A 12,615-nucleotide genomic window follows, 5' to 3' on the forward strand; every position below is an offset into this window, starting at 1 on the left:
AGAGAGATAGAAAGTGAATGAGAGGGAGAGAGGGAGAGAGAGAGAGAGAGAGAGAGAGAGAGAGAGAGAGAGAGAGAGAGAGAGAGAGAGAGAGAGAGAGAGAAGGAGAGGGAGAGAGAGGAAAAGAGTGAATGAGAGAGAGAGAGAGAGAGAGAGAGAGAGAGAGAGAGAGAGAGAGAGAGAGAGAGAGAGAGAGAGAGAGAGAGAGGGACAGAGAAAGAGAGAGGGAGAGGGACAGAGGAAGAGAGAGGGAGAGAGTGAATGAGAGAGAGAGAGAGAAAGAGAGAGGGAGAGAGAAGAGAGAGAGAGAGAGAGAGAGAGAGAGAGAGAGAGAGAGAGAGAGAGAGAGAGAGAGAGAGAGAGAGAGAATGAGAGGGAGACAGGGAGAGAGAAAGAGAGAGAGAGAAAGAGAGAGGGAGAGAGAAAGAGAGAGGGAGAGTGAATGAGAGGGAGGGAGAGAGAATGAGAGGGAGAGAGGGAGAGAGAGAGAGAGAGAGAGAGAGAGAGAGAGAGAGAGAGAGAGAGAGAGAGAGAGAGAGAGAGAGAGAGAGAGAGAGAGAGAGAGAGAGAGAGAGAGAGAGAGAGAGAGAGAGAGAGAGAGAGAGAGGGAAAGAGAGAGGGAGAGAGTGAATGAGAGAGAGAGAGAAAGAGAGAGGGAGATAGAGAGAGAGAGAGAGAGAGAGAGGGAGAGAGGGAGAGAGAGAGAGAGAGAGAGAGAGAGAGAGAGAGAGAGAGAGAGAGAGAGAGAGAGAGAGAGAGAGAGAGAGAGAGAGAGAGAGAGAGAGAGAGGGAGAGAGTGAATGAGAGAGAGAGAGAGGAAGAGAGAGGGAGATAGAGAGAAAGAGAGAGAGAGAATGAGAGGGAGACAGGGAGAGAGAAGGAGAGAGAGAGAGAGGTGGTGTGAAACGTCTGGTACATTTGAAGCATTAACATTACACTCACAGAAGTTCTAAAAGAATAAAGACATTACAAATGTCATATTATGTCTATAAACAGTGTTGTAACGATGTACAAATGGTTAAAATACAGAAGGGAAAATAAATAAACATAAATATGGGCTGTATTTACAATGGTGTTTGTTCTTCAATGGTTGCTCTTTTCTCGCGGCAACAGGTCCAAATCTTGCTGCTGAGATTGCATACTATGCTATTTCACCCAATAGATTTTGGAATTTATCAAAATTGGATTTGTTTTCGAATCCTTTGTGGGTCTGTGTAATCTGAGGGAAATATGCATTTCTAATATGGTCATACATTTGGCAGGAGGTTGGGAAGTGCAGCTCAGTTTCCACCTCATTTTGTGGGCAGTGTGCACATAGCCTGTTTTCTCTTGAGAGACATGTCTGCCTATAGCGGCCTTTCTCAATAGCAAGGCTATGCTCACTGAATCTGTACATAGGCAAAGCTTACCTTAAGTTTGGGTCAGTCACATTGGTCAGGTATTCTTCCACGGTGATCTCTCTGTTTACAGCCAAATAGCGTTCTAGTTTGCTCTGTTTTTTGTTTATTCTTTCCAATGTCTCAAGAATTATCTTTTTGCTTTCTCATGAAAACTGTCCTGAGCTGCCAGAGTCGCCCGTCTGTCCTGAGCTGCCAGAGTCGCCCGTCTGTCCTGAGCTGCCAGAGTCGCCCGTCTGTCCTAAGCTGCCAGAGTCGCCCGTCTGTCCTGAGTTGCCAGAGTCACCCGCCTGTCCAGAGCTGCCAGAGTCGCCCGTCTGTCCTGAGCTGCCAGAGTCGCCCGTCTGTCCTGAGCAGCCAGAGTCGCCCGTCTGTCCTGAGCTGCCAGAGTCGCCCGTCTGTCCTGAGCTGCCAGAGTCGCCCGTCTGTCCTGAGCTGCCAGAGTCGCCCGTCTGTCCTGAGCTGCCAGAGTCGCCCGTCTGTCCTGAGCTGCCAGAGTCGCCCGTCTGTCCTGAGCTGCCAGAGTCGCCCGTCTGTCCTGAGCTGCCAGAGTCGCCTGTCAGTCAGGAGCTGCCAGAGCCGTCCGTCAGTCAGGAGCTGCCAGAGCCGCCAGCCAGTCAGGAGCTGCCAGAGCCGTCCGTCAGTCAGGAGCTGCCAGAGCCGCCCATAACTCCGGCGCTGCCGGAATCATCCTTTACTCCGGCGCTGCGGGAATCGCCCTTCACTCCGGCGCTGCCGGAGTCTCCCGCCTGTCCGGTGCTGCCGGAATCTCCCGTCCATTCAGGGCCCGCTGCTAGGGTCCCCAGTCCGAGGTCGGCGGCGAGGGTCGCCGATCTAAAGGCTCAACTGAGGCGGGGAAAGAAGTGGGCAAAGACTATGGTGGAGTGGGGTCCACATCCCGCACCAGAGACAGACGCCCATCCAGACCCTCCCCTATAGGTTCAGGTTTTGCGTCCGGAGTCCGCACCTTGGGGGGGGGGGTACTGTCAGGTTCTGACCTTAGTTCTTTTGTTATGTCTTTGTTTTAGTATGGTCAGGGCGTGAGTTGGGTGGGTAGTCTATGTTCGTTTTTCTATGTTGTGGTTTTGCGTTTGGCCTGGTATAGTTCTCAATCAGAGGCAGGTGTCGTTAGTTTTCTCTGATTGAGAATCATACTTAGGTAGTCTTTTCCCACCTGTGTTTCGTGGGTGATTGTTGTGTATGTCACCAGGCAGGACTGTTTCTTATCATTCTCTTTGTTAATTTTGTTTTCTGTGTTTAATAAATTCATAATGAACACGTACACGCTGCGCATTGGTCCTCCGATCCTTCATACTCCTCAGACGAGGACGACGAACGTTACAATTTGGTTGGGTCTAATTGTGTTGCTGTCCGGGGGCTCTGTGGGGTGTGTTTGTGTTTGTGAACCGAGGCCCAGGACCAGCTTGCTTAGGGGACTGTTCTCCAGGTTCCTCTGTCTGTAGGTGATGGCTTTGTTATAGAAGGTTTGGGAATCACTTCCTTTTAGGTGGTTGTGGTGTTTAACGGCTCTTTTCTGGATTTTGATAATTAGCGGGTATCGGCCTAATTTTGCTCTGCATTAATTATTTGGTGTTTTACGTTGTACACAGGGGATATTTTTTCTCTATTTGGCGTTTGTTCCATTTTGTGAATTCTAGGTTGGTGAGCGGACCCCAGACCTCACAACCATAATGGACAATGGGTTCTATAACTGCCTCAAGTATTTTTAGCCAGATCCTAATATGTATGTATGTTGAATTTTATGTTATTTTTAATGGCATAGAATTCCCTTCTTTGTAAGGGGTGCGTAACTGGTGACAGGGAAGTCAGACGCAGGAGAGCAGAACTGGGTAATAGCCGGAGCAGTTTAATTATCAAAACCAACGGTATCCAGAAATACAAAATATGGGTACAAAACCCATTGCCCACCAGTCAAAATGTGCACAATCAGGTCCCCCCGGGGGGCGCAGTGGTTAAGGGTGCTGTACTGCAGCGCCAGCTGTGCCATCAGAGATTCTGTGTTCGCGCCCAGGCTCTGTCGTAACCGGCTGCGACCGGGAGGTCCGTGGGGCGATGTATGGGTTAGGGAGGGGTTGTCCGGTAGGGATGTCCTTTTCTCATCGCGCACCAGCGACCCCTGTGGCGGGCCGGGCGCAGTGCGCGCTAACCAAGTTTGCCAGGTGCACGGTGTTTCCTCCAACACATTGGTGCGGCTGGCTTCCGGGGTGGATGGCGCTGTGTTAAGAAGCAGTGCGGCTTGGTTGGATTGTGTATCGGAGGACGCATGACTTTCAACCTTCGTCTCTCCCGAGCCCGTACGGAAGTTGTAGCGATGAGACAAGGTAGTAGCTACTAAAACAATTGGATACCACGAAATTGGGGAGAAAAAGGGGGTAAAATGATAAAAAAATGTGCACAATCACTTACAACAAACAATTTCACACTCAGACATGGGGGGAACTTACACGTGATGATGAGGGAAATGTAAACCAGGTGTGTGGGAAAACAAGAAAAAACGAATGGAAAATGAATAGTGGATCGGCGATGGATAGAAGACCGGTGACGTCGACCTCCAAACGCCGCCCGAACAAGGAGAGGAGTCGTGACATTCTTGCCTTGTCTCTCAGATTGTTCACAGCTTTTCAGAAGTTACCTGTGGCGCTAATGTTTGGGCCAAGGTATGTATATTTTTTTGTGTGCTCTAGGGCATCATTGTCTAGATGGAATTTATATTTGTGGTCCTGGTGACTGGACCTTTTTTGGAACATCATTATTTTTGACTAACTGAGATTTACTGTCAGGGCCCAGGTCTGACAGAATCTGTGCAGAAGATCTAGGTGCTGCTCTAGACCCTCCTTGGTTTGGGGACATAAGCACTAGATCATCAGCAAACAGCAGACATTTGACTTCAGATTCTAGTAGGGTGAGGCCGGGTGCTGCATACAGTTCTAGTGCCCTCACCGATTCGTTGATATATATGTTGAAGAGGGTGGGGCTTAAGCTGCATCCCTGTCTCACCCCACGACCCTGTGTGAAGAAATATGTGTGTTTTTTACCCATTTTAACCGCACACTTGTTTGTGTACATTAATTTTATAATGTTGTATGTTTCTCCCCCAACACCACTTTCCATCAATTTGTATAGCAGACCCTCATGACAAATTGAGTCAAAGGCTTTTTTTAAAATCAACAAATCATGAGAAGACTTTGCCTTTGTTTTGGTGTGATTGTTTGTCAATTAAGGTGTGCAGGGTAATTACGTGGTCTGTCATATGATAATTTGGTAAAAATCCCATTTGACATTTGCTCAGTACATTGTTTTCCCTGACGAAATGTATGAGTCTGCTGTTAATGATAATGCAGAGGATTTTCCCAAGGTTGCTGTTGACGCACATCCCCTGGTAGTTATTGGGGTCACTTTTGTGGATTGGGGTGATCAGTTGTTGGTTCCAAATACTGGGGAAGATGCCAGAGCTAAGGATGATGTTAAATAATTTTTGTATAGCCATTTGGATTTGTCACGAATTCCGTTTCCTGAGTCTGTTTTTTGCCTGTGTTCTGTCCTGGAGTGTTTTTTCCGGCGTCCTGGAACGCACCCTGTCTGGTTGCCGGCGGACCTGGACTCCGTTTGCCATGCCATTACCCAGCAGGGGAAGACATTGGGACAACACAAGACGGCGCTACAGGAGATAGTGCCGGGCAATGTAGCCAGTTGGGAGTTCTGATTACCCGCACCTGTATCCCATCAGCTATCTGCACACCTGGTCCTGATCATCATCTCTCCTCTTCATAAGCCCGGACCTGACATCCATTCCCTGCCGGATCGTTAGCCATGAACAGTATGTTGTGCCATAGTATCAGCCTCAAGTTGGATAGAATTTGTTTTGTTGTTTTTTACGTATTGCTTGCCTTAAACTTACCTCCGTTTGTTCTGTCTTCAGTTACTCACCCGGATCATTTACACCATTCCCTGGTCGTCGGAGGATTCAGCTACCCCATTGGATCCACCTATTTACTCCCATCAACTCACCACCGCTGCCCGCTAAGCCACCTGGATATATCTACCCATTCACATTCACTTGTAAATAAATATTCACCTTCTTCCTACTCTCCTTGTCCTGGTCTGCTTCTGGGTTCGATTTTGAAAGAATGTGACAGGAATTTGTTGTCTGTATATTTGATAATTTCATTGAGGATACCATCAACACCACAGGTCATTTTGGGTTGGAGGGTTTGTATTTTGTCCTGTACTTCATTCAATGTAATTGGATAATCCAGTAGGTTCTGGTAGTCTTTTAATAGTTGATTCTAAGATTTGTATTTGATCATGTTTATGTTTTTGCTCTTTGTTCTTTGTTATAGAGTCAAAAAGATGAACCATCTCCCTCTTTTTCTCTGTTGCTACAAAGAGATAGATGTGAATATCTCTCTCCATTTCAAATCAGGAGATTGAGTAAATTACATGAGACATTATGATTTGTCTTTTTGGAAGGGGATTTAGTCTCTCTTTTTCTGTCCTTCTCCTTCTATTAATTATTGGTTCTCTCTCTCTCTCTCTCTCTCTCTCTCTCTCTCTCTCTCTCTCTCTTTCTCTCTCTGTTTTTATTTAGCTTTTTCTCTGTTTCTCTCTCTCTTGCTCTCTGTTTTGCTCTCTCTCTCTCTCTCTCTCTCTCTCTCTCTCTCTCTCTCTCTCTCTCTCTCTCTCTCTCTCTCTCCTACTCTCTCTCTCTCTCTCTCTCTCTCTCTCTCTCTCTCTCTCTCTCTCTCTCTCTCTCTCTCTGTATCGTCTTTCTCTCTTTACACAGTACTATCAAAGACTGCAGCTGGGAAGGTGTTCTGTCTTATTATCCAGTGGTTTTGTGGTTTTGGAATGCCTGATAGTGGGCGCCACACATGCAGGTGGTAATTTGATGCTTTATCCTCTTTGATACTACCCGGCCGTGTGCCATTTGATCTTCTCCTTCTGTTAATGAGGCCTGTCTGCCTCTTTAGCATGGCCTCTGTGTCAGCCTCTCCATTCAGCCTGCTCACAGACAGACAAACACGACTCTCTCTCTTCCTTGTATCCTGTAGTGTTTACAGGTTTGCTCTCTTTGGAAGGAAATTGGTCTGGGGCTGGCTATTCTCTACTCAGGGTGGTTCTGAAACTACTCGGGGTGGTGCTGAAACTCTACTCAGGGTGGTGCTGAAACTCTACTCGGGGTGGTGCTGAAACTCTACTCGGGGTGGTGCTGAAACTCTACTCAGGGTGGTGCTGAAACTCTACTCGTGGTGGTGCTGAAACTCTACTCAGGGTGGTGCTGAAACTACTCAGGGTGGTGCTGAAACTACTCAGGGTGGTGCTGAAACTCTACTCGGGGTGGTGCTGAAACTACTCAGGGTGGTGCTGAAACTCTACTCAGGGTGCTGCTGAAACTCTACTCGGGGTGGTGCTGAAACTACTCAGGGTGGTGCTGAAACTACTCAGGGTGGTGCTGAAACTACTCAGGGTGGTGCTGAAACTACTCAGGGTGGTGCTGAAACTCTACTCGGGGTGGTGCTGAAACTCTACTCAGGATGGTGCTGAAACTACTTAGGGTGGTGCTGAAACTACTCAGGGTGGTGCTGAAACTACTGAGGGTGGTGCTGAAACTACTCAGGGTGGTGCTGAAACTCAACTCAGGGTGGTGCTGAAACTCTACTCAGGGTGGTGCTGAAACTCTACTCAGGGTGGTGCTGAAACTACTCAGGGTGGTGCTGAAACTACTCAGGGTGCTGCTGAAACTATACTCTCTGTCTGCCTCTCTCTATCTCTCTCTGTCTTTATCTCTATATCTCTCTGTCTTTATTTCTATATCTCTCTGTCATTATCTATATATCTCTCTCTCTTTATCTCTATATCTCTCTCTTTCTTCTCCTTAATTTTGGAAGATGTTTCACTATTTTGATATTTTATGAAATTCACTAAAGTGGCTGGTCCTCCTCTGAGGAGCCTCCACCAGACGTCGCTCTAGGAATCGTAGAATCTGAGCTCTCTGGTTTAGTGGTACAGTACTGACAGTCCCCTTTTGGAATACAGAGTATACCCTACTTGTGGAAGCAAGTATGTATATATATATATATATATATATATATATCACACGCAGCATCTGATGAAAAGGCAAAACACGACAGGACAGAACAAGGGCACAGCAAACAAGAATCCGATAAAGGACAGATAGAGACCTAATCAGAGGACAAGGGGACAGGTGTGAGAGTAAACGAGGTCAGAACAGCAGAGAACGATATATATATATATTGTTATGCAGGTGAGTGAGGACCCAAAAGCGACTTAACATAAACTGAAGGGCTGAATAATTTTGCACTCCCAAATCAGTTTTTGATTTGTTGAAAAACGTTTGAAATATCCAATAAATGTCGTTCCACTTCATGATTGTGTCCCGCTTGTTGTTGATTCTTCACAGAAAAATACAGTTTTATATCTTTATGTTTGAAGCCTGAAATCTGGCAATAGGTCGCAAAGTTCAAGGGGTCCGAATACTTTCGCAAGGCACTGTATATATATATATACATGTATAGAATCCAGTCAGGGGTGTGCTGGTAGCTACATGGTGGAGTCACACATCAGTGGCAGTGTGTTAGTGGGATGTAGTCGTTAGTTGGGGAGAGTGTGTGTGTCTCAGTATCTCCTGTAATTGCTTGTTAAACTCATGGCACACACACCCCAGCCCACACACAGAGACAGAAAGAGAGAAAGATGTATAGAGCTAGAGAAGAGAAAGGGAAACTTGAGATCCTCATTGCTCATTATGAGGCCTTGCTACACTGTCTTGTCTGCCTTCTCTCTCTTTTCCCTCTCTCTCCATAGTGAGTTCTCCCGCCCTCTCCTCCGTTCGTTCGCTCCCTCGCTTTCACCAGGCTCTAATTGACGGAGAAGCAGAGCTTGGATTGGAGGATGATTTACGAAGTGATGAAAGAGAGTAGGGGCTCGACTCAGGAGGGAACCTGCAGTCATTTGTCTGAAGAGAATGAGGGAAAGGGAAGGAGGGATGAAGAACACTATATATTTCAGAAACATCTCCCCTCCTCTTCATCACCCCATTTCACCTCCTGACTTCTCCTCTCCCCTCTTAACTCTCTTTAAAACTTCCTGCCCTCTCCTCCCTTCAACCCCCCACCACCTCTCTCCTCCACAAGCTTCTCTTCTCTTTTTTCCTCTTACCACTTCCGTCCCCTAACCCTCTCCATTCATTGGCTCTCCTTCCTTACTTTGGCCACCTTCTTCAACTTCTGTGAGTGTATATGAGACAGAGAGGGGGGGGTGAGAGGGAGCGAGTGAGAGAGAGGGGGGTGTGAGAGGGAGAGAGAGAGGAGGTGAAAGGGAGAGAGAGAGCGAGAGAGAGAGAGAGAGAGAGAGAGAGAGAGAGAGAGAGAGAGGGGGTGAGAGGGAGAGAGAGAGGAGGTGAAAGGGAGAGAGAGAGAGAGAGAGAGAGAGAGAGAGAGAGAGAGAGAGAGAGAGAGAGGGGGTGAGAGGGAGAGAGAGAGGAGGTGAAAGGGAGAGAGAGAGCGAGAGAGAGAGAGGGGGGTTGAGAGAGAGTGGGGAGAGAAAGGGAGAGAGAAGAGAGAGAGAGAGAGAGAGAGAGAGAGAGAGAGAGAGAGAGAGAGGGGGGGTTGAGCGAGAGAGAGGGTGAGAAAGAGTGGGAGAGAGAGAGATGTGAGACTTGCCCTCCAAGTGCCCATGCTGGCTTTGATGAGAGACTCTAAAGGCCATCCATATTAATTGTGTTTTTGCCAATGACAGGAAGTGAATCAGGAACCAATTTAGCTGCAGACACCACAGCAGCTGTGTGAGTGTGTGTGCATGTGTGTGTGTGTGATGGTGTGTGTGTCTGCTATGTGCTCTCATTAGAGAGCTGCCTTAGTCTGTAGAGGAGAGCAAGAGGTCCAAAGATCAAACACAGCGCAGACCAATCAACAGCTGCTGGGTTCATCTCGCTATATTCCTAAACACACACACACACACACGCACGCACGCACGCACTCTGTTAAGGGTTAAGTTTAGGTTTTGATTTTGACTCTGTTAAGTTAAGGGTTAAGTTTAGACTATAATTTTGACTCTGTTAAAAACCTCTTAGGGATAGGGGGCAGTATTTTCACGTCTGGATGAAAAGTGTGCCCAAAGTAAACTATCTGCTACTCAGGCCCATTTAGATAGAAAACACTCTAAATTTTTTAAAACAGTTAAAATTATGTCTGTGAGTATAACAGAACTGATATGGCAGGCGAAACCCCGAGGACAAACCACCCCCCAAAAATACAATTCAGCTTACCACTATTATCAATGCCTAGACTTTATTCATAAGTCCAAGTCCTCCCAGATTGCAGTTCCTAGGGCTTCCACTAGATATCAACAGTCTGACTTCATTTCCCATCACAGTTCCTTGGGCTTCCACCAGATATCAACAGTCTTTAGAAAGAATTTCAGGCTGGTTTTTGGAAAAATTACCCAGAAATGGTAGTTTTTCTAGGTGGCTCCCATTTTGGCTGTAGTGTTTCCAAGCACGTGGAGGAAAGTATGTTCTTTCTTATTTATCTCCGTTAATGAAAATACTATTCTCCGTCTTTAATTGTATTGTTTATTTGCAAATTAGGATACCTAAGGTTTGATTGTTTTGGGTTCAAACAGATGTCAAATGTCTATTTTTTAAATGTAAATTGCATCTGTGACGACCCTCCCACTCTGTCTGCCGTATTCTCTCTTTGTTCTTGTTTCCTTATTAGGATGCCGGTGGGCGGAGTTGTGAGGGTCGTCAGCTACATGGGAAACACCAGGGCCAGGTGTCTCCCAGGATAAATACACCACTTCCCCATTCATGGAGGAGACTCTCTCCACGCAGACACCTTTACACCTTTGTGTATCTTGGTGGCCTTTTGGTTGTTTGCTTTGACACCTTTCAACACCCTGCATTATCACATTCATGCAAAACACTCACTTACACTACGGATTACTGATTACACACACCATTGTATATTATACTGAGTTACTGTATTTAATAAATATATGTTTTGTTACTCCTTATCTCCACGTTGTCTCCCTTTTGTTACGGGCTTTGAGCCGGTTCGTGACACATGTTATAGAAGGGTCCAGAAAACCTTTGGTGTGATTTTCCATGCAATTCTTTAGATGTTGTACACAACAAATTGTGTCATCCCAAATTTTATCCACAATGTTATATTTAGATTTTGTTGCATCTCGAGCGAATTCCACTCCGTCCATTCTACAGGTAACTGCCAAAATAATGGAAATACTTGAGTTAAAGAGGGATACAAAGCAGGGGGGGCTTCCCTTTATGGAACATTTATAAACTAAACTATATATATATATATATATATATATATATATATATATATATATATATATTTACCTTTATTTAACCAGGCAAGTCAGTTAAAAACTAATTCTTATTTTCAATGACGGCCTAAGAACAGTGGGTTAACTGCCTGTTCAGGGGCAGAACAACAGATTTGTACCTTGTCAGATCGGGAGTTTGAACTTGCAACCTTACTAGTCCAACGCTCTAACCACAAGGCTACCCTGCCACCCCAGGGTAGCCAGGTTGATATGGTTTGTATCAGCCTGGTAAGACACCCAACAACCATTAGTTTCACATATTAATAAAGCACAGAGACGCGCAGGACGGTGTATTTAACATCATATTGATTAACAGCTGTCTCACACTATCGTTTCCTATTTCAATAAAGCCACGCTATTGATTAACAGCTGTCTCACACTATCGTTTCCTATTTCAATACGGCCACGCTATTGATTAACAGCTGTCTCACACTATCGTTTCCTATTTCAATACGGCCACGCTATTGATTAACAGCTATCTCACACTATCGTTTCCTATTTCAATACGGCCACGCTATTGATTAACAGCTATCTCACACTATCGTTTCCTATTTCAATACGGCCACGCTATTGATTAACAGCTATCTCACACTATCGTTTCCTATTTCAATACGGCCACGCTATTGATTAACAGCTGTCTCACACTATCGTTTCCTATTTCAATACGGCCACGCTATTGATTAACAGCTGTCTCACACTATCGTTTCCTATTTCAATAAAGCCACGCTATTGATTAACAGCTGTCTCACACTATCGTTTCCTATTTCAATAAAGCCACGCTATTGATTAACAGCTGTCTCACACTATCGTTTCCTATTTCAATACGGCCACGCTATTGATTAACAGCTGTCTCACACTATCGTTTCCTATTTCAATAAAGCCACGCTATTGATTAACAGCTGTCTCACACTATCGTTTCCTATTTCAATACGGCCACGCTATTGATTAACAGCTGTCTCACACTATCGTTTCCTATTTCAATACGGCCACGCTATTGATTAACAGCTGTCTCACACTATCGTTTCCTATTTCAATACGGCCACGCTATTGATTAACAGCTGTCTCACACTATCGTTTCCTATTTCAATACGGCCACGCTATTGATTAACAGCTGTCTCACACTATGATTTTACGGCCACTATTGATTAACAGCTGTCTCACGCTATCGTTTCCTATTTCAATACGGCCACGCTATTGATTAACAGCTGTCTCACGCTATCGTTTCCTATTTCAATACGGCCATGCTATTGATTAACAGCTGTCTCACGCTATCGTTTCCTATTTCAATACGGCCACACTATTGATTAACAGCTGTCTAACACTATGGTCCTTCTGTAGCTCAGTTGGTAGAGCATGGCGCTTGTAATGCCAGGGTAGTGGGTTCGATTCCCGGGACCGCCCATACGTAGAATGTATGCACACATGACTGTAAGTCCCTTTGGATAAAAGCGTCTGCTAAATGGCATATATTATCGTTTCCTATTTCAATACGGCCACGCTTTTACCCCAGTGGACAGTAAGAGAACACATTTATGGGCTGTGTAACTCTGTTATTTTCCAGCAGTGAGCGGGTTCACCTCACTGATTCTTCCCAGGAAACTCAACAGAGTTGGCCGTGTGTTTAGTATAATCACCAAGCTGAACCACTGCAAAACATAGCAGTCAACTATAGCCGTAGGTCCCTGCATAGATATCAGTGTGTGTATGTGTTTATTCTGTAGACTGTATGTTTGTGTTTGTATGTAAAGAACATGCATCATCTCTCACTTAATTTCTATGAAAACAAATGGATTTGTGATGAGACATAAAGCGCTCTGCTGTTACTCAT

This window comes from Oncorhynchus gorbuscha, linkage group LG19 (assembly GCF_021184085.1).
Source record: "Oncorhynchus gorbuscha isolate QuinsamMale2020 ecotype Even-year linkage group LG19, OgorEven_v1.0, whole genome shotgun sequence".
NCBI classification, from domain to species: Eukaryota; Metazoa; Chordata; class Actinopteri; order Salmoniformes; family Salmonidae; genus Oncorhynchus; species Oncorhynchus gorbuscha.